General features: G+C 40.5%; 1 pseudogene; it reads left to right on the plus strand.

Moving 5' to 3' along the window:
* Nucleotides 1–19,541, plus strand: part of LOC123252455 — a 38,840-nt pseudogene extending 19,299 nt beyond the window's left edge.
* The last annotated feature ends 1,837 nt before the right edge of the window (nucleotides 19,542–21,378 follow it).

A 21,378-nucleotide genomic window follows, 5' to 3' on the forward strand; every position in this document is an offset into this window, starting at 1 on the left:
AGGCCCAGCTCTCTTGCCTTTCTGAATATTGTATTCCATGCCTTGCAGTCTTTTAGTGTTGAGGCTGCCAGATCCTGTGTGATCCTGATTGTTGCTCCTTGATATTTGAATTGTTTCTTTCTGGCTTCTTGTAAGATTTTTTCTTTTGCTTGGAAACTCTTGAATTTTGCAATGATGTTTCTTGGTGTTTTCCTTTCTTGATCGAATGCCGCAGGTGTTCTATGAATCCTTCCAATGTCTATATTGCCCTCTTGTTGTAGGACTTCAGGGTAATTTTGCTGAATTATTTCTGTTAGTATAGAGTCCAGGTTTTTATTAATTTCTGGTTTTTCTGGAAGACCAATTATTCTCAAATTGTCTCTTCTAGACCGGTTTTCTTGGTCTGTCACTCTCTCATTGAGATATTTCATGTTTCCTTCTATTTTTTCAGTCTTTTGGCTTTGTTTTATTTGTTCTTGTTGTCTTGAGAGATCATTAGTTTCTACTTGCTCAATTCTAGCCTTTAGGGATTGATTTTCGGCTATAATCTTTTGGTTTTCGGCCATAATCTTCTGGTAATCGGCCATAATCTTTTGGTTTTCGGCCATAATCTTCTTGTTTTCGGCCATAATCTTCTGGTATTCCTTTTCAATCTGGTCATTTCTTGTGTTCAATTTGCTTATCAGTTCATTTGGTTTCTGAGCCTCGCTTTCCAGTTGCAAGATTCTACCTTTTAAGCTGTTATTTTCTTGCCAGATCTCTTCCATTTTCCTCAGAATCTCAGATTTGAACTCTTCCATAGCTTGTGAGGAGTTTTCCTTATTTGGGGAGGGTCTGGATGGTTGTTTGTTCTCCTCCTCTGTTTGCTCGGTTGTCTGGATTTTCTCTGTGTAGAAGCTGTCGAGTGTTAAAGACTTCTTTTTTTTGTTATTATTCTTTCTCTTCTGAATTTCCTGTAACTGGTTAGCCATCATTAGCCCAGCAGCTTCTCAGGTTTATCCTCGCTCTCTGTGTCTGTCTGAGATCTATTGGCTCCTGAGGTCCGAGTTCTAGTTTTTTCCAAGGTCAAGCACCCTGGTGGGCCCTCTTGCTTGATCCTCTGCTGGAGGTTTCTTTACAAATCTCAGGGCGCTGCTTCCACAGTCGTATACCCGTCTGCACTGGTTCCCCACTTAGGCTTTAGTTCCTGGCTGTGTTTGCCTCCACCCACGCCTCTGCTCAGCCGGCACCCACGCCTCTGCTCAGTGGGCGCGCGCCCAGCGTCCACTCTCTGCTCCCGCGCGCTCAGATTTCGCGTGCGTTCTTGACTTAATGGGGTCCTATGTCTTGCTGCTCTCAGGAACAGGTCCCGGAGCTGCCGCTGACTCGATGGGTGCCCCAAACTTGCTCTATTTCTTTTTAGCTGGGTTTGGAGCTATAGGTGAGTGTGGAGGGGGTGGGGGTGGGGCGGTTGCTCAGCCCGCGATTGAGTGAGAGCCCTTTTTAGCCTGGAACTGTCTCGATTCCACGTACCTTCCACGCTGTGCCCTGTTGTGGGGTTCCTCCGTTCGTCTGGACTTGTTTTTATGTCCCCTTGAGGAGTTTTGTGTGTTTCGGTCAGGAGAGGTTAAGAGCTGCTTCTTACTCTGCCGCCATCTTAACCCGGAAGCCAGAGATCTATTCTTTCCCAAACCTTCCCTTTCCTAAATTCCCAAATAAACTTATGTGACTTTCTATTGAGTATAGTTTTGATTTGATTTAAACTCCCTAGCCTAGTTAAGAATAAAGCCTGGTCAATTTTCTTGCCACTGAGGTGGAGGGATGGGGCAGGACTCCCGGCTACATTCCTACTCTTCCTTTCTCTATCCTTTCCCTCCCCCCCCAAAAAAAAAAATCTCCGGAAGACTGACAAATCAAGGGGAAGAAAGATCCTTTGGGATAAGGCCAGTGTCCATAAGTCAAGCCAAACAACTACAAAGGAACACTTTTCTTTTTATTTGGGGAGAGATGAAGAGGTGAACTAGAGATAGTATAGCCCTTCCATCATTAAAATATTTTTCAATGACCCTTATTATTGAATGCAAAGTGAAAACTAGAAGGAAATCCAGAAAGTCCAGACAACTTTGATGAATCTAACTTTGTTTTGGACTTTGAAAGTAAAGAAATGCATGATACTAGTAAGATATTAAGGCATTCTAGGGTTATCACTTATTAAATTTTTATTCAGTACTTAAAACACAAAAAAGCTCTATTTCCAAAATAGATCAGAGGATTATATATCAAATAACAACTCTTTTGTACTGTTTGCTTTTTACAAATTATACAAATAATCATCTTATTTTCAATCTACAGAGAATCTTGACAGCTGTTGTGTTATCTCAGGACCCTCTTCAATGGGATAGAGAATATCAGTCCCAGTTATTTTTTACGATTTAATCTGAGCAGGAGAGTATTGCCTACACTCAAAGCTGGCTGAAAGCCATTATACACTATGTCACATGGTAGTGAGCAATCACCCATGCTAACCTTTGTATTCTTAGATTTACTAGATCTGGTTACTCTGTTTCTATGGGCTTCCTGATCTATCCCAGAGTTCTCCTAGGAGACATAGCTATGATTTGAAAAGCTGGTTTGTTCCCTTGAGAAGACTTCATCAGAATGAAAAGCCCAAACTAGTTGCAAATGAGGAACAGAGAGAAAAGAAAATGATATCCAATTGATCTTGTTTTTGTAGCATTATTTACATGTTGTATCCCTCATTAAACTCTGAGTTTGAAGGGTGGGGACTAGCTTCCATCTTTCATTGTATCTCAAGCACATTTGCCTGGCCAAAGTAGGAACTTAATTCTTATTGACTAGCTGGAAGCTACAGATACCTAACCCCTCCCAGTTTCAGTTTCCTTATTGGGGAAAAAAGAGGATAATAATAGCTATTATCTCCTGGTTATTGTAAAAGTTAAAAGAAATAACAGCTAGTGTTTATGTAGCTGTTTTAAGGTTTTCCAAAGCAACTTGAATATGCTATCATCCAAAGAGTAAGAATTAATGGAGTTAGAAGTATCCCTAAGAAACTGAATTCTATTAAGAAATATCTTAGACTGATGTTGTAAGCTGTGAGCTAAGATGGCAAAGTAATGAAGTTTCACTCTCTGATCCCTCCACACACACAGGAAAAAAGGAAATAAATCACCTCAAAACAAAGGTAGAGAAACATTTCTCACTGGGTTAAGAAGAGAGATCAGCCCAAGAAATGTGGCATTTGTGATTACTGGCAGAATTTGGAGCAGTCCAACATGCTCTGACCACCAAAAGCAATAAAGGTGTAGTACAGGAATAAACCCAGATGTGGCCACTCTACACAGGTAATGCCTGCACTCCTGATATAGGACCATTCTTTTAATGTCTATTGTAATTAGGTCACTTTCTGATACCCCAGGCACTGGATATGGTTCCTTTCCCAAGCCTGTTTGTCTCCTGTCAATGTAGTTTGGACACTTCCATTTCCTTGTAGTCATGGTGTGATAATGAGATTAAACCTACCCTGCCCATCTTTAGATCTAATCACCAAAAATGCAAACAACTCCAACTAATTCAGAGGTTGGGAGGTCTGTGACCCATGTGAGCAAGAGTGTGTAATGAATCAGAATTGAGTCCCTAGGGCAGTACTAAGCAAAGTGTCTGTTGTGATTGGACATGTAAACTAGGAGGAAGGCACAGGAAATGACAAAAAGAAGCACCTTTATAAGGGAGTGAGGACTTCCTTTAACCCTCTTGCTGGTTTATGGCTTGGACTTGGAGGATCTCTGGTGAGGACCTTGGATGTAGAGAGACTACTCTTAATGTCTCCCTTAGAACTACATGTGGCGAGGTAGACTTCCGGTTAAGATGGCGGCAGAGTAAGGAGCAGCTGCTCCATCTCTCCTAACTGAAGCATACAGGACCCCTCAAGGGGAAATAAAAACGAGTCCAGAAGAATGAAGGAACCCCACAACAGGGCGCAGCATTGAAGGTACACAGAATTGGGGCATTTCCACGCTATAAAGGGGTGAAACAGCTCTCAATCAATGCGAGAGGAAGAAGCCCCTCCCCCACCCCCACCCCATTGCACAAGGCCAACACACAAGTGTGAAAACAGGACTGGGGCAACCAGATAAACACTGGCAGCCCCAGAGCTTGTACCTGTGGGCTGCAAGACAAGGGACCCCAGGTGGCTGGGGGCTCGCACGGACTTTCCCCAAGCGTCCAAGTGGGTGAAGGCACCGCCTTCGGCCAGGACAAAGGCTTCTAAAACTCAGCCCTTCCCAAGTGCTGAAGGCATCGCCTCAGGTGCGAATAAAGATCTCCAGTCCATGGACTTTCACTACCTTCTGCGAGGGTGAAGGCAGTGTCCTAAGAGCATTTGTGCAGGCAAAGGCAGTGCCCTAGCCTTGAATAACGATCTCCAGCCCAGGCTTGGACCTCCAGTGAGGACCCCGTGGGGACCGGAGCGTGGCTGTGGAAGCAGCCCCAAAGACTGCTGAAGGAACCTCGGGCAGAGGGGCAGACCGTGAACTACCAGGAGGCCTGACCCCGAGGACAAGGAGACCTGAGCCCCCAGGAGCTTGCAGGCAGACCCTGAGTGCAAAGACAAAGCTGAAAAGGGGTGGGGCCAACAATGGCCAGCAATAAGGAAGTCCAGAAGAAAAAGACTATCAAGAGAGACTCTGGAACACTCGACAACTTCTACACAAAGAAAATCCAGACAACAGAGGAGGGAAAACAAAAATCCAAACCTCCCCAAAAAAATGAAAGCTGGTCACAAGCTATGGAAGAGTTTAAAAATGAAATGCTGAGGAAGATGGAAGAAATCTGGCAAGAAAATAACAGTTTAAAAGGCAGAATTTCGCAATTGGAAAGTGAGACAAGTCAACTGAAAACCAAAAATGACCAGATTGAAAAGGAAAACCAAAAAATTATAGCCAAAAACCAAAATATTATAGCCAAAAACCAAAACATCAAAGCCGAAAACCAAAACATCAAAGCCGAAAACCAAAACATCAAAGCCGAAAACCAGTCCTTAAAGGCTAGAATCGAACATTTAGAAACCAATGTTCTCTCAAGACAACAAGAACAAATAAAACAAAGTCAAAAGACTGATAAAATAGAAGGAAACATGAAATATCTCAATGAGAGAGTGACAGACCAAGAAAACCGGTCTAGAAGAGACAACTTGAGAATCATTGGTCTTCCAGAAAAGGCAGAAATTAATAGAAACTTGGACTCCATACTTAAAGAAATTATTCAGCAAAATTGCCCTGAAGTTCTACAAGAGGGCAATATAGACATTGAAAGGATCCATAGATCACCCTCTACACTGGACCCAGAAAAGTCAACACCCAGAAATATAATAGCGAAATTGAAGAGCTTTCGAGTTAAAGAAAAAATCTTACAAGAAGCCAGAAAGAGACAATTCAAATATCAAGGAGCACCAATAAGGATCAAACAGGATCTGGCAGCCTCAACGCTAAAAGACCGCAAGGCTTGGAATACAATATTCAGAAAGGCAAGAGAGCTGGGCCTTCATCCACGAATCAACTACCCAGCGAAACTAACCATATACTTTCAGGGGAAAGTATGGGCATTCAACAAAATTGAAGAATTCCAAGTTTTTGCACAAAAGAGACCGGGACTAAATGGAAAGTTTGACACTCAACCACAAATATCAAGAGAAAGATGAAAAGGTAAATAAGAAACAGAGGGAAAAGAAAGAAAACTCATAGTCTTTTAAGCTTGACTCTTTAAGGGCATAAATAAGATCTAATTATCTGTATTACTAGGTGGAGAAATGCTATGTATAATTCTCTGTAGTGAACTCTATACACTATTATAATATTCACTATTATAGCAACCAGAAGAATAATTAGGGAGATGACAGGATACTAAATGGTCTAAGAAGACATGAGGGGAGGGAAAGGGGCAGGGGAATAGTAGGGGACACCAAGAAAAATCCGAGTAAATAAGAAAAATAAGATATTCTATTACACACAAAGAGGGCATGGGAAGGGGAGGGGATGAATAATATCATAAGAAGGAGAGGAAGAGAGCATAATCAAACCTTAACTCTCAGGGTAATCAACCCCGAGAAGGAAGAGTAGCTTCATTATCCATCCGGATAAAAAACTCTAACTAACCCTACTGAGAAAGTCAGAAAGGATAAACCAAAGGGAGCAGGGGAGTGGGGAGGCCAAAAAAGGGAGGGGAGAAGAAGGGGGAGGGAATCCACTTGGTCTTTAAAAAACAAAAATAGGGGAACAACAAGGGAGGGGGCAGAAAGGGAAGTCAATCAAGGGAGGGGATAAGGGATACTGGCTCAAAGCAAACCACTGGCGTAAAAGAAAATAGTGTAATAAGAAGTAGTGGGTCTAGGGGAGGATACAAAAATGTCAGTGAATACACAACTAACAATTGTAACTCTGAATGTGAATGGGATGAACTCGCTCATAAAACAGAAGCAAATAGCAGAGTGGATCAGAAACCAAAATCCTACCATAGGTTGTCTACAAGAAACACATATGAGGCAGGTAGACACACACGAGTTCAAGGTTAAGGGTATGAGCAAAATCTTTTGGGCATCAAATGAGAAAAAGAAGGCAGGAGTGGCTATCATGATCTCTGACAAAGCCAAAGTAAAAATATATATGATTAAAAAAGACAAAACGTCATTACAACCTGATTAAAGGCAGTATAAACAATGAGGAAATGATACTGCTCAATATATATGCACCAAGTGGTATAGCATCCAAATTCATAAAGGAGAAACTGGCAGAGCTCAAGAAGGAAATAGATAGTAAAACCATAATAGTGGGAGATCTAAATATCCCTCTTTCAGATCTAGATAAATCAAACCAAAAAATAAATAAGAAAGAGGTTAGAGAGGTGAATGAAGTCCTAGAAAAATTAGATCTAATTGATATATGGAGAAAAATAAATAGGGACAAAAAGGATACACCTTCTTTTCAGCTGCACATGGTACATTTACAAAGATTGACCATGTAATAGGGCATAGAATCATGGCAAACAAATGCAAAAGAGCAGATATAATAAATGTAACCTTCTCAGATCATAATGCGATAAAAATAATAATCAGTAAGGGCACCTGGACAGGCAAGTCAAAAACCAATTGGAAATTAGACAATATGATTCTCCAAAACCAAATTGTCAAAGAAGAAATCATAGAAACAATCAACAATTTCATTGAAGAGAATGACAATGATGAGACATCCTACCAAACTCTGTGGGATGCAGCCAAGGCAGTACTCAGGGGGAAATTTATATCCTTGAGTGCATATATTAACTAATTAAGGAGGGCAGAGATTAATGAATTGGTCATGCAACTCAAAAAATTAGAAAGCGAGCAAATAAAAAACCCCCCAGATGAAAACTAAATTAGAAATACTAAAAATTAAGGGAGAAATTAATAAAATCGAAAGTAAAAGAACTATTGAATTAATAAATAAGACTAGAAGCTGGTATTTTGAATAAACAGATAAAATAGACAAAGTACTAGTCAATCTAATAAGAAAAAGGAAAGAAGAAAACCAAATTGACAGTATTAGAGATGAAAAGGGAGACCTCACCTCTAATGAAGGGGAAATTAAGGTAATCATTAAGAACTATTTCGCCCAATTATATGGCAACAAGTATAACAATTTAGGAGATATGGATGAATATTTACAAAAATATAAATTGCCTAGATTAACAGCAGAAGAAGATAGCGGGGAGGGGGGTGAAGGGGAAAGTAGGGGCATAAAGTATGTAAACAGGTTAAAAACGAATATTAATAAATGTCTAATAAAAAAAAGAACTACATGTGGCGAGTGCAAAAACCATCCTTATTTAGAAAGAGATTGGGGTACCCCATACCTAGTCTTATAGGGAAGCCTCACCCCCAACTCTTGTGGGGCAGCACGACCATCCAGGTCACCCAGTTTCAGGGTGACACCCCCTTAAAATTTCCCAGTGTTTATTCAGCCTGAGGGGATAGCTGGAAGAGAGACTCACCATACAAACACACACACTCTCTCTCTCTCTCTCTAATCTATCAAACATTGGTAACTGGCTCTCTTTATTATTGCATACTTTTCTTGTCTTAGGTAGGCTTCTCCATTGTATCAGAGATCCTTTCCCAAGAAGCCCATACCTGTTCAGGGACCCATTCCTTTTAGTATTCATTGTAAGTAGCCCCTTCCCTTACACCCTAAACTCTAGCTATGATTCCTTTCCAAAGCTTGATTGTATCTTTTCAGTATAGCTTAAACACTCCCATTTCCTTGTAGCTATGGTAATGTCAATCATCTTTCCCTGCCCCAGGATCCCCCAAATGGTATATAGGTCCCCCAAATTCTTTTGTTCCTTGGAGTTGTCAATTTAGTGTGTTTGGTTCTCCTAGGGGTCAGTGACCAGAGCAACCAGGGTCTTGAGTGAGTTTCATGGCTCTGTGTGAGTGTGTAGTAAGCAGCTCTGTGTGGAGGTTTTGAGGAAAGCACTAAACCCCTTTCCTTAATTAAAGAGTGGTTTTTCTATTTAATAGTTCTGTGGTTTTTTCAGTTAATATATTGGAGGTCCCCAGCAAGATTCCGAAGTCTCAGCTGCCTGAGCCCCCCTGCTAATAAGGACCCCAAGATGTGAGGTACCCACACAACCCTGTTTGGGGTTGAGTCAAAAATCCAGTTAGTAGAGTGGCCAGGTAAGTGGCTCTCATATAAAATTACTCAGTTTTGTGTATTTGGGAGCATGACCCACTCTTTACTTAAGGGGGCTTGAGCTGTGATCTGTGGTTGCAGAGAGGAGCTGCATAATCCAGAGCCTACCCAGGGTCTGTGTTCCCAGGAGGAGGAGGGGGCAGCAAGCAGCCTGAGGAATTACCTAACAATATGGCAGCAAGTTATATGGGCCTGGTGCGTGCAAATATTTAGACAAATGGCAGACAGTAGCAAAGTCTGGTGCCAAGGTTAGCTGGCCAAGATGGGGCTCATTTAATGAGGAAAAGTTTCTGCAGTCTGTTTTAAGTGAAGCATGTCAGAAGATTGAGAATGATGAAAGAGAAACCTTCAACCAATTGTTCAAGGAACTTGCCTGAAGAAAATCCAGGTCAGAACAATTGATGAACCAAGAGAAGGGTAAGAGTAAAAGAAAGGTGCGGAGGATAGCAAAATTGAGCTAGGAGAGCAGTCTTAAAACCATAGTAGGGAGATAGCTGAAAAGCAGATGATGAAATTACAGAAGGAGGTAGAGAACCTTAAGGAGCTTCTAAAAGACTCTGGTACTCCAGCACTCCTTATAGACAGTCTGCCTGAGTCTCTAGGCTCACCTGAGGTTCCCATTCCCCAGTTCCCCTTTAAAATCAAGGGAAAGGAAGGAACCAGAGCAATGCAGGAATCCTTTACTCCTTGGACAAAAACTGAGCTCAGAGCCATGGCCAAGGAATTTCCAAAGGCTAGGGAGAGCCCCATAGAATTTTTGAAAGAGTTTGAGATGACTCTTTCTACTTATCAGTTGGCTCAAATATTGGTAGGCCCAGGAGATGCCAATCATTGGTTTAAAACAGCAAAAAACCTATAGAACACATGAATCAGTTAATGGCCGGAAGAAAGGACCTGAAAGTTCACCTTCAGGAGTCAAAGAAAATTGGAGAATCTGCTAGAAGTAATCCCCAAGACTTTTCCAAAGTCTGTAAATTGGGGAAAAATTCAAGCATGTGCTCAACGTAGGAGAGTCTGTTTGATTTTTCCAATAGATTCCTAATTACCTTCAGGGCAAAGCCTGGGCTTTCCCAGACAGCCAGGATGCCTTAATCACTTTTAATATTCTATGTAGAGGGGTTAAACAAGGCCCTTGCTAATCTCCTCAAGAGAGGAAAAGTAGATTGGAATCTAATGCCCACCTCTGATCTAGTTTATTTGGCCCGTAAATTCCAACAAACACTAGTGGAGAACAAAGAGAAGGAAGTGAAAGGGGCTGCAAAAAAAGACTAATCAAATCATGAATTTGCAGTTACAATAGTGGAAGCAGAAGGAACAAGGATCTAATGCACCCTATTTTGTTAAACATTCTCCTTCCGGGTACCCAAAGGGTGAAGAAGCAAGAGGTGTTATTTTTGCAATTAGGCATTTAAAAAAGGGACTGCCATTGGTTGTGGGTTAAGTTAGAAAGTCACCAGGGTGAATTTCAATCCCACTCAGAAGGGCCCTTCCACAAGAGACAGCATTAGGAGGCCTCACAATGATGGGGCTCTGAGGATATCAAGGGAGTTTTTCCAGTAGTGTCCACCTCTCCAGTGGGCATCACTCACACTGTGGTTGTATTCCACCCTATTGAAATTCTCATAGACACCAATACTACAATGTAGGTTTTAAACCCCATGGCTTTTCCTAACCCCCTTCCTTGGATTATTAAATAAGAATGAATGCTAGGTCCTCAGAATCTCAAGTCTAGCCAGTGTCACAAACTTTACAAGACTAAGAAAAAGAATATGTTCCAGCAACAACTTGAATAAGTATTTTTCCTCATAAACACCTTGCCTGTACAACTAGGAAATTCCAGGCTCTATCCAGAAAATAATTGTGTAATTTTAGAGGTTATAAGAGGACTGCAAAGGAAATGGCTAAGAAGTCCAAGAAACTCTTATTTAAAAGCTCTTTATTGAGATCATAAATGCTCTGAATCTTGCCCAGGTCTTGCTTGAGAAATAGAGTGAGGGAACCTGAAGCTGATGTCTTCACTGTCAGTTAGAGGGCTTCAACATATCCTAACAACTGGTCTATATGATCTCATGATTGCTCTGCTGCTTGAACACACTTTCCTGATTGATGAAACCCTTGACTTAACTTAGAAAATATCTTCTTTAGTAATTAGATTGAGATGAAAGTACAAAGTGGCATTAAATTGGTGCAAAGCCTTAACTGTTGTAAATATATCTTCCTGCAAACCCCACATATCTTGGATAATTATTTCTGCCACCACTTGTGGAAAAAAAAAACAACAAAAACAGAATTTGGGGGTGGGGGGTATCTTCCATTTGAACAAGACATCAAGCTATGAGGAAAATGGAAAAAACTACTGCCAAAGCTGTTATTGAGTTCATTATCTGTGTCAATCCTGCCAAGAGTCATTTTGCCATATCACCAAAAGAAATTCTTCTGGAGAACAGGACAATCACTGAAACTATACAAATGAGGGAAACTTCTAGACTTTCAGGTCAATCTTTGCACCTTAAGATCTCATATCATAATTGCAAAGATGTTGCCAGGGAAGACTGTCAGAAATCAATAGTTGGCCTAGTGAACTGAATATTTTCATAGGCTGCCTCTTTACCAATGTGTGCCTACATATAGCTTTTTTATTTTTTTTTTAATTTTTTTTCTGACTGTCCATCTCCAATCATCTTTATTTTTTTTAAACATTTAATTATATTTATTTTTTAGAAAAGTTAACATGGTTACATGATTCATGCTCTTACTTTCCCCTTCCCACTCTTACCTCCTCCTCACCCCCATGGCCAATTTGCATTTCCACTGGTTTTAAAATGTGTCATTGATCAAGAACTATTTCCAAATTGTTGATAGTTGCATTGGTGTGGTAGTTTTGAGTCTGCATCCCCCATTATTGTCCTTCTCAACCCATGTGTTCAAGCAGTTGCTTTTCTTCTGTGTTTCAGCTCCTGTAGTTCTTCCTCTGAATGTCGGTAGCATTCTTTTCCATAAATCCCAAAAGAGAAAGATCATCAAGAAGAAATCTGTAACATTGGACAACTTTTACATGGAAAAAATCCAGACAACAGAGCAAACAACAGAGGAGAACAAACAAGTAACCATATCCAAACCTTCCCCCAAAAATGAAAACGGGTCACAAGGTCTTGAAGAGTTTAAATCTGAGATGAGAAAAATGGAAGAGATCTGGCAAGAAAATAACAGTTTAAAAGGCAGTTTTTCACAATTGGAAAGTGAGGCAAGTAAATTGAAGACCAGAAATGACCAGAATGAAAAGGATTACCTATAGCTTTTTAAACTGATCAAATATTAGTTTTAAGAATTTCTTGTTTCTTCCCCCCATGCCCACACTAGAGGTAAGAAGGAGAAAATAGATTTAAAAAAATAAACTGTTAAATTTAGCTCTTTAAGAGTCACACAGATTTTCACCAGCAGAAAAAGGACAGTGATCCTGAAGGGGATTGAGTGTCTCAGGGAGTGGCACAGTTCAGCCCTAAGTCAGACTCAGTTTCTTCAAGTTCAAATCCAGCCTCAGATACTTAATAGCTGTGTGATCCTGGGAAAGTCACTTAATTCTATTTGTCTCAATTTTCTCATCTGTAAAATGAGCTGGAGAAGGAAATGACAAATCACTCCAGTAGCTTTGCCAAGAAAATCCCAAATGAGGTCACAACAATTGGAAGTGGAATGAAACAACTGAACAACAAAAAGCATCAGCCCAAGAGTAAATTCTAAGAATGAAATTAACTTCTCCATGTTTCGCTTGAAATTGATGCTAAGATTATAGAAACTAGTCCTTTGATCAAATTGAAATGGTGCTGTGGCCAGCCCCAGTCTTCTCCAGATCTTCTCTCTACTGAAAAGGACCTGGAATTGTCCTTCTATAGAACAAAATGTGAGAGCATCAAGACAAGGTATGACCAGCTTCTGCCATAGGACTTGGTGGTGGTTTCCATGAATGCCCGGGTCTCCACAAATCTTCTGGGAAAAGACTTGTTATGTAAACCAAAAGCAACAATAACAGCTGCTCCAGATGGTTCTATGTTACTAGAATTACCTGAGGAATCTTTACATTTTTGCCCTCAACATCTCTCAGAAATCCAGGAGGTGAAAGAGCCTCCCATCTTTGAAACTCCAGCTGACATACCCGAGTCTCTTTGGCTGTGGTCAACCAGCATCTGCTGGCAGAGAGGGAGGAAGCTCTGAAACACCACCAAGCCCTATTGCTGGTGCTGGACAGCCTCTGGGGAGAGCTGGGCCCAAAGGCCCGTGATGATCCAGGATAAGTGGAGGCTGGTGAGCAGAGGTTTTGGACACAGGACACAGCTGTCCCAAAGTGCTCTCACGCTCCAGGTCTTTGAGACCATCAACACTGGCTACTATATGAGTTCCAAGGCTTTGAAAAATAAAATTAATAAAAGATAGCTTTAAAAATAAAAAAAGAGCCTGAGAGGCCTGTCCTCCATGTCTATGGGAGCCTGCCCTTAGATTGACACTAATTCCAGCAAAAATTGCCAGCCCAAGAAACTATATCCTGGCCCATCCAGGACAGACTTGAAAAGAAGAATGCACAAGGAACAAAGACCTAGCATTGTAATATAGAAAATAATATGGTCATATTTTCTTGGGGCAACTTGTCAGTAGTCCTGGTTAGAATGTTGACCATGGCATGAGCCATAGGGCAGGTAACAACTGGCAGTTGGACACAGGGTATATAAAGGCCTGGAGACCCAGGGCTGAGGTTCTTTTCCTACTTCACTTCTCACCTTTGCTTCTACCCCTTGGGTGGGATCCAGGTGGATCGAGGGAGGTGGGATGTGGGATAGTTTAGTTTCCTAGGCCAGGAAGGGTTAAAGATCATTGCTGACCAGATAGGAGCATCAATCTGATATACCAATTATTCCTTATACCTGCTTTATATTTACCATCAAGAGACCATTTTATTTCTGTCCCAGGGCTGGTCCCTTGGGACAGCTGAAGATCATAGCAAGGAGTTAATCAACATCCTGAATTTAGATCTAGAAGGCAGTAATAAACTAGTTTCAAAGTTTTCCTAACCCACTCTTCAATCCCCTTTCCCAAATGAATTTATTTAATAAATCCTTCATTGAATTTAAGAACTAGTATGTCCTACCTTCCTCTTAGATCAAAATAGTGACTACTGTTTAAGATACTAAGATAGAGACCGAGTAACTCCATTACTGTTTAGACAGGAATCACCATACTTCCCTTCCTGTCTAATCTCTCTACCAACCCAATAGGAGTTGTTTCCTCAGGCAGATCAGAGGCTGAAGGAAAAGCATCTTAAATGGGTTTAGTCCTTACCAAGGGAAATGACATCAATCCCTTGGCTGACTTAGGCACTGGGTATTTGTCATTCCTATGTTCAGTACCTCCAGTCTATAGTTTGTGATTAATCCATATTAGTTTCCTGACTGCTTTACAGCTTTACCAACCACCATTACAGATTTAGTCTTAAACCTTCATTACAGCACCAACCATTGGGTATCTAGTTCTCCCCAACTCCCTGTGTTGTCCTATGATGGGATAGTCGTACTCTTCAGTCACTGGGACCCTGACAAACTGCTTCGTGTGACCTACTAATATTGGGTGGGGGGTGGAGATGAGAAGTGCTACACATGTTTTTTCTGCAATGTGAAGTCTATCCCAAGTATATTAGCAACCCTCCCTTGGTAAATTCCTTCTCACTAAAACCCCCTTTCAAGGCTCACAGGTTGATTCCCAACCTCATTCTGATGTTTGTATCTCTCATGGTCTGCCTGTTTTCCTGGTAGGAAAAGGTTTTTACTTGCAGAAAAGCCACTGCAATGACCGTAGCTAAGTTTTTACATTTATTTTTTTAGAAAGGATTTTCCCCATTTAGGGGATCCCCAAAGAAGTCCATGGTAACAAAAGGAACCCATTTTACCAGGTCAGTCATCTCCCAGCTGCTGGCTGGCTGGTTGGCACTTCAGCAATTACACTCCACTTGCCACTGTAAAAGGGAATTCTTGGTTCTTTGAGTTCATACTTGTCAAAAGGGAATCCTTTGTTTTCTTTGCCTACTTGGAGTTAACACTTTGGTTGGTAATAACTTTGAATCAACACACACTTGAACTAGGTGGGAGAAGCTTGAAAAACATTTAGTGAATTCATACCCTAACAAGTGTTAGGTGAGAAACCAGCTAACTCAGTCAGAAACTTGTTCAAACCCTTAGAAAGTGTGAAGCCTATTGATGAATATTCACACCTCCAGAAGGTGCAAATTCCCACATAGACCACCCCTGGGCAGGGCTAGACAATTTGGAAGCTCTAATTGGCCCTTGTGAAAAGGGGCAGGGAGAGGAAACCACCATAAAAGCCATGAAGGCAGTCTGGAAAGACTAGTAGAGAGTGAGCTGTAAGTAGAGAGTCATTCCAAGGAGGAAGTTCAGCTTCAAGAAGAAGATTGGCTCAAAAGGAAAGTGGGCCTCAGGAATTACCTTCAGCTCTAGCCATTGTCTTGGGTGAGTGGATAGCTGATTTTCCATTCATGTCTTCTGGAGATAGCTTAATTCTTATTGAAGGTTAACAAGTCCTGGCTGAACCAAGCACTGGGACAATATTTAGTTAGATAGGTTAATGTCTTTTCTACCTTTTTGTATTTCTCTACTTTATAAGTAGAAGATTTTAAATTTTTATATATTTAGCCAAACCATTAATTTTAATGCTTACACCCTAATCCTCATGTCTAGGAGAACAGATCAATGGCATTAAGTTTCAGATGGATTTGTGTCTGCTTTGGCCAGAGCACTTCCTTTAGTTCTTCTGTACCTCAGGGTGACCCCTTTTGGAAAACTTTCACCTTTCAAGATTGTCATTGAGGGGAAGTTCAAAACGGCCACCATGGGAAGGGCCTGAAATGGAAGTTTCAGATAATTCTGAAAAGAGCATAAATGAAGAAATATTAGAGGAGGACCAATCTCTAAATAATCACACTCAACACCAAAAAAAGAAGCAGAAACATAGAAACAAAAACAAGAAACATAAACATTCTTCAGATGATGACAAAGACAAAAAACATAGACATAAGCAACATAAAGGAAAGGAGGTTATTGATGCCTCTGACAAAGAAGGGTCACCTCCAGCAAAAAGAACTAAAAATGATGACTTAGCTTTGCTGGAAGATTTGAAGAAACTGAGAGCTTTGAATAAAGCTGAACTTGACAATGACTTGATGGAATGAAAAGTCCAATCTAGAATGGGGCTAATATTACAGGGTTAGGAGTCAGACTCCAAAAGAAGAGGGAGAAATATTTGAGAAGGCGAGAAATGGGAATAGATCAACTGCTAGGTCATCAAACACTAAGAGAAAACTTGAACTCGTAGACAAAAATAATTCAAAGAAATAAAGCAAAAGCAGATTAAAAGAACTGACTAGACATAGATCTGATAAAAAGAAAAGATAAGCATTAAAGGAGTTAAAGAAAAAACAACCAGAAGTAAATCTAAGGAAAGAAAAAAGTCCAAGAGTCCATCTAAAAGAAGCAAATCTCAGGATCAAGCAAGAAAATCAAAATCTCCAGCACTTAAAGGTGATCTCAGAAGAAAATTAGAAAGGCCAAATCCCCTACTGAGGGTAAGATTAAATTAGAAGATAAAAGTAAATCAAAAGATAGAAAGAAATCTTCAATTGTAAATGAAAGCAAAAGTCATGATCATGGAAAAAAAATCAAATCTCCAATAGAACTAAGAAGCAATTCCAAAGACATAAAGTCAGGATCCAAAAGATAGAAAATCCAAAAGATCTGAGATTGACAAAGAAAAGAAGCCAATTAAAGCTCCTTCTAAAGATGCTTCTTCTGGGAAAGAAAACAGGTCCCCAAGTAGAAGACTTAATGATCAGAGATCCAAGCAAAGTAAATCACCATCTCAGACTCTGTCTCCTGGTAGAAGAGCTAAGAGTCAATCAGTGGAAAGAAAACAAAGAGAACCAAAAAGGAGATTTTCTTCTCCAAGAACACATCCTAGAGATGATATTTTTAGCAGACATAAGAGATCAAAATATGCCAGTCCTATTAGCAGATGGTCCCCAACCAGAAAAAGACCAAGTAGGTCTCCTATCCGCAGGAGATCTCAATCACCACTCAGGAGAAGCCAGTCTCCAAGGAGGAGAAGCAGGTCCCTAAGAAGAAGAGATAGAGGTAAGCGGAGTAGATCTCAACTTCCTAGGTGGTCTCGATCAAGGAGTGGTCATAGCCGCAGAAGCAAAGTAATGGAAGATAAATTTAAAGGAACCCTTTCTGAAGGAATGAAAGTTGAACAAGAATCATCATCTGATGATAACCTAGAAGACTTTGATGTTGAAGAAGAAGATGAAGAAGCCCTAATAGAGCAGAGAAGAATCCAAAGGCAGGCAATTGTTCAGAAATATAAATACCTTGCTGAGGTTACTAATATGTCTAAGCCACCTGAGCAAAGCAGCCCTCAGAGTTGCACTCGAACACGTTCACCCTCTCCTGATGACATTTTAGAACGGGTTCCTGCTGATGTTAAAGAATATGAAAGGGAAAATGTTGATACATTTGAGGTTTCTGTAAAAGCCAAGCACAATCTTATCACAGTTGAACAAAATAATGGTTCAACTCAGAAGAAACTATTGGCTCCTGACATGTTCAATGACTCAGATGCTATGTTTGCTGCATATTTTGATGGTGCTCGTCTTCCGGCTGCAGGCACTGGAAAAGATTTCAAAGAGAATCCCAACCTCAGGGATAATTGGACTGATGCAGAAGGCTATTACCGTGTTAACATAGGTGAAGTCCTAGACAAACGGTACAATGTGTATGGCTATACTGGACAAGGTGTCTTCAGTAATGTAGTGAGAGCCAGAGATATGGCAAGAGCAAACCAGGAAGTGGCAGTGAAAATCATCAGGAACAATGAGTTTATGCAAAAAACAGGTTTAAAAGAACTGGAATTTTTGAAAAAGCTTAATGTTGCTGATCCTGATGACAAATTTCATTGTTTGCGGCTCTTCCAACACTTTTGCCATAAACAACATCTCTGTCTTGTGTTTGAGCCTCTAAGTATGAATTTACGAGAGGTACTGAAAAAGTATGGAAAGGATGTTGGTCTTCACATTAAAGCTGTAAGATCCTATAGTCAGCAGTTGTTCTTGGCATTGAAACCCCTTAAAAGGTGCAATATCCTACATGCTGATATCAAGCCAGACAATATCTTGGTTAATGAATCAAAAACTATTCTAAAGCTTTGTGACTTTTGTTACATTGAATTTCTGGGAACTTGAAGTCTACTCAATGATTGAGAACATTCTATCCAACTGATCTGTCAGAGAGGCATGTGGACTCAGGAGGGAGCAGTTGAGAACCTCGACAGAGGTTCTGGGGTCTTTTACCTGTCCCTGAGGCTGGAGATCAGTGTGGATCCTGGTCTTTGGAGATAGAGACTTGCAAACACTACCCTGCAAGCTCCTCCTGTGTTTCCTGTATCATTATCAACTTGTATTTGACCACCATCTCTGTTTCTACTGCCCCTAGATATTAGGAGTTTCATCATCTTAGTTATCTAGGCTTCCCAGGGCCAGGGAGGGATCCGGGAAGTGGGCAGGAGAAGAAGAGGGTGGAAAGGGTGGATATCTCAACTGATTAGGCTTAAGATCTATTGAAGAAGAAGCTGAAGATTTCACAGCAGTTTGCCTACTCTGGTTTAGCCCTGGCCAGGCTGTACCAGAGAGAAGCTATCATCTTGATTCCTTCATTTGCCTGCAGTTAGTGATTCATTAGTATCAATTTAAGTAGGGTCTCCTATTACCTCAATCCCTTACCATTATCCTTCTTAAAGTACCTTCCTGAATTGGTTTCCAAAGCTTATTTGGGAAGGGAATCACGCAGTCAGATTACCAACGTTACCTCAGCTGAAGAGTCCAATAATTAATATCAATTAACCCCAGGTGGGTCCTGAAGGGATCAACCACTTTGACCTAAAGAATCCTGCCTGGGCAACTGTTATAAAAGTACCATCTTATCTCTCTGTACTCCAACTTCATATACATCAAAAGTTAGTAGTGACCTCCTTTTAATATAACACTTTGGGGGGGGCAGCTGCGTAGCTCAGTGGAGTGAGAGTCAGGCCTAGAGACAGGAGGTCCTAGGTTCAAACCCAGCCTCAGCCACTTCCAGCTGTGTGACCCTGGGCAAGTCACTTGACCCCCATTGCCCACCCTTACCAATCTTCCACCTATGAGACAATACACCTAAGTACAAGGGTTTTTAAAAATATATATATAACACTTTGGATCAGCTTCACATGTTGCAGATAATGACATTACACCCTATCTTATCAGCAGATTTTATCGTGCTCCTGAAATTATTATAGGAAAAAGCTATGACTATGGTATAGATATGTGGTCTGTAGGCTGCACACTATATGAACTTTATACTGGAAAAATATTATTTCCTGGTAAAATCAATAATCATATGTTGAAACTTGCTATGGACCTCAAAAGGAAAATGCCAAATAAGATGTGTGTTCAAAGATCAGCACTTTGATCAGAATCTCAACTTTATGTACATGGAAGTAGATAAAGTAACAGAAAAGGAGAATGTTACTGTCATGAGCACCATTAATCCTACCAAGGACCTCTTGGCTGATTTGATTGGGTGCCAGAGACTTCCTCAAGACCAACACAAAAAAGTACACCAGCTAAAGGACTTGTTGGACCAGATCTTAATGTTGGACCCAGCTAAACGAATTACCATCAACCAGGCTCTACAGCATGCCTTCATCCAGGAAAAAAATTTAAATGAGATGAAGAATCTTAAAGGGTTTGAGTAATTAAAATACAAAGACTGAAGAAATTTCACAGAAATTTATTGATGTATATGAACTTATAAATATTTCCCCTGCAAACTGAGGAAGCATGATATATGTGAATTAATACCAAGGCTGACATTTCTTTTACAAATGTTAGAATAAATGTATTTATGTCTTGTGAAAATTTTCACTGTAGAACTGTTTTAATTGCTGAGACTGCACACAAGTACAGTGCTAATGTAAATGGTTGCAGTTCGCATCAAAAGGAAAAAAAGTATCTGTTATAAAATGAATAGTAATACTGGGTGGATGATTGGTTTCTTAGCAGACTTGGATTCATTTTTGTCTTAAAAGGAAAAAAAAAGGTCAGCATAAATGCTGTTTATATTCACGTTTTCCTAGGTGTGTGTGTACAGGCCACAGCAGCATGCCTTTGGTGTAGTCAGTGCCAATAATGGTCTGTTCCTTCTTGAGCCTGCCTGCAGAGATGGTTTCCTCTTTTAAAGAAGGCTGTGTACAACTTTAGTAAGCTAAACCATCAACATCACTGGTGTTTTAAGATGTTATTTTACTGGAACAACTGGCAAATAAGGACTGTGAAAGGGAATTCTTGGTTCTCTTTGAGTTCACACTTATGAAAACGGAATCCTTTATTATCTTTGCCCAAGTTGAAGTTAAAACTTTGATAATAGGGGGCAGCTGGGTAGCTCAGTGGAGTGAGAGTCAGGCCTAGAGACAGGAGGTCCTAGGTTCAAACCTGGCCTCAGCCACTTCCCAGCTGTGTGACCCTGGGCAAGTCACTTGACCCCCATTGTCCACCCTTACCACTCTTCCACCTATGAAAAAATACACTGAAATACAAGGGTTTAAAAAAAACAAACTTTGATAATAACTTAGTACCTCACTAGACTGTGAGGACAAGATTAGCTCTCTTTTGTCTACCTTTTGATTAAATCAATGGAAGCTTTTACTAGGTCGAGGAGGTCACAAAACCACTTAGTGAGTTCACACCTTACTTGATGCTAGGTGAGAACAAACCAGAAACTTAAAAATTCACACACCGAGAAAGGTGTGCTTCCAATGGTGAGAACTCAGACAATTTGGAAACTGTAATTGGCTCTGTGAAAAGGGGCAGGGACAGGAAACCACCATAAGAGCCATGAAAATCCCTGAGGAATCAGTCTGGTGAAGTTGACTCTAGTGAAGAGTTTCTCCTGGAGAGAGTCTTGCAGGGAACTTCACTGGAGACTGCAGCTTACACTGTGGCTTGAATCCTTGGATTCTGACTCCAGGGCTACTTTGATGGGCTAGTGAAAAGGGCTGACTACTTTCCTAGTTTCCTTAGAGACTAGCCTCCATCTTCGAAAAGGCTGATAGTTATTGACTACCAGCCCTCCTGGCTGGGGAGTAGTATAGGTATCTTCTCTAACCTCTTTCACATTTCTCTACTTTGTCTCTGACTCTATTTTGTAAATAAACTTCTGACTTGAGATATAATAAATCCGGTGACCATGTTATTTCACATAATTTAAGTCTAACCACTAAATTTAACTCTTACAGGTTGACAACTTAGTGGCAGAATTCCCTGCATGTCTAATAACTGATCTTGTTTTATTTTTTGGCATTGCAACTGTGGCATAGTTACAACTTCTCTTCCCTTCATCACATTTAACATTTGGAGAGTGCCTGTTTGATGAGTAAAGTACCTTCAATGTTCTCTTTATTATTACTTTTATTTTTTTAATCAACTTGCTATAGACTTTGTATATATTTTGTTAAATACAGTTCCCAATGACATAGAACCAATATTTACAGTTTTCATTTACTAATTATAAATGTTGGGGTCTGATTCTGAAAG

This window comes from Gracilinanus agilis, chromosome 6 (genome assembly GCF_016433145.1).
Source record: "Gracilinanus agilis isolate LMUSP501 chromosome 6, AgileGrace, whole genome shotgun sequence".
In the NCBI taxonomy this organism is placed as follows: domain Eukaryota; kingdom Metazoa; phylum Chordata; class Mammalia; order Didelphimorphia; family Didelphidae; genus Gracilinanus; species Gracilinanus agilis.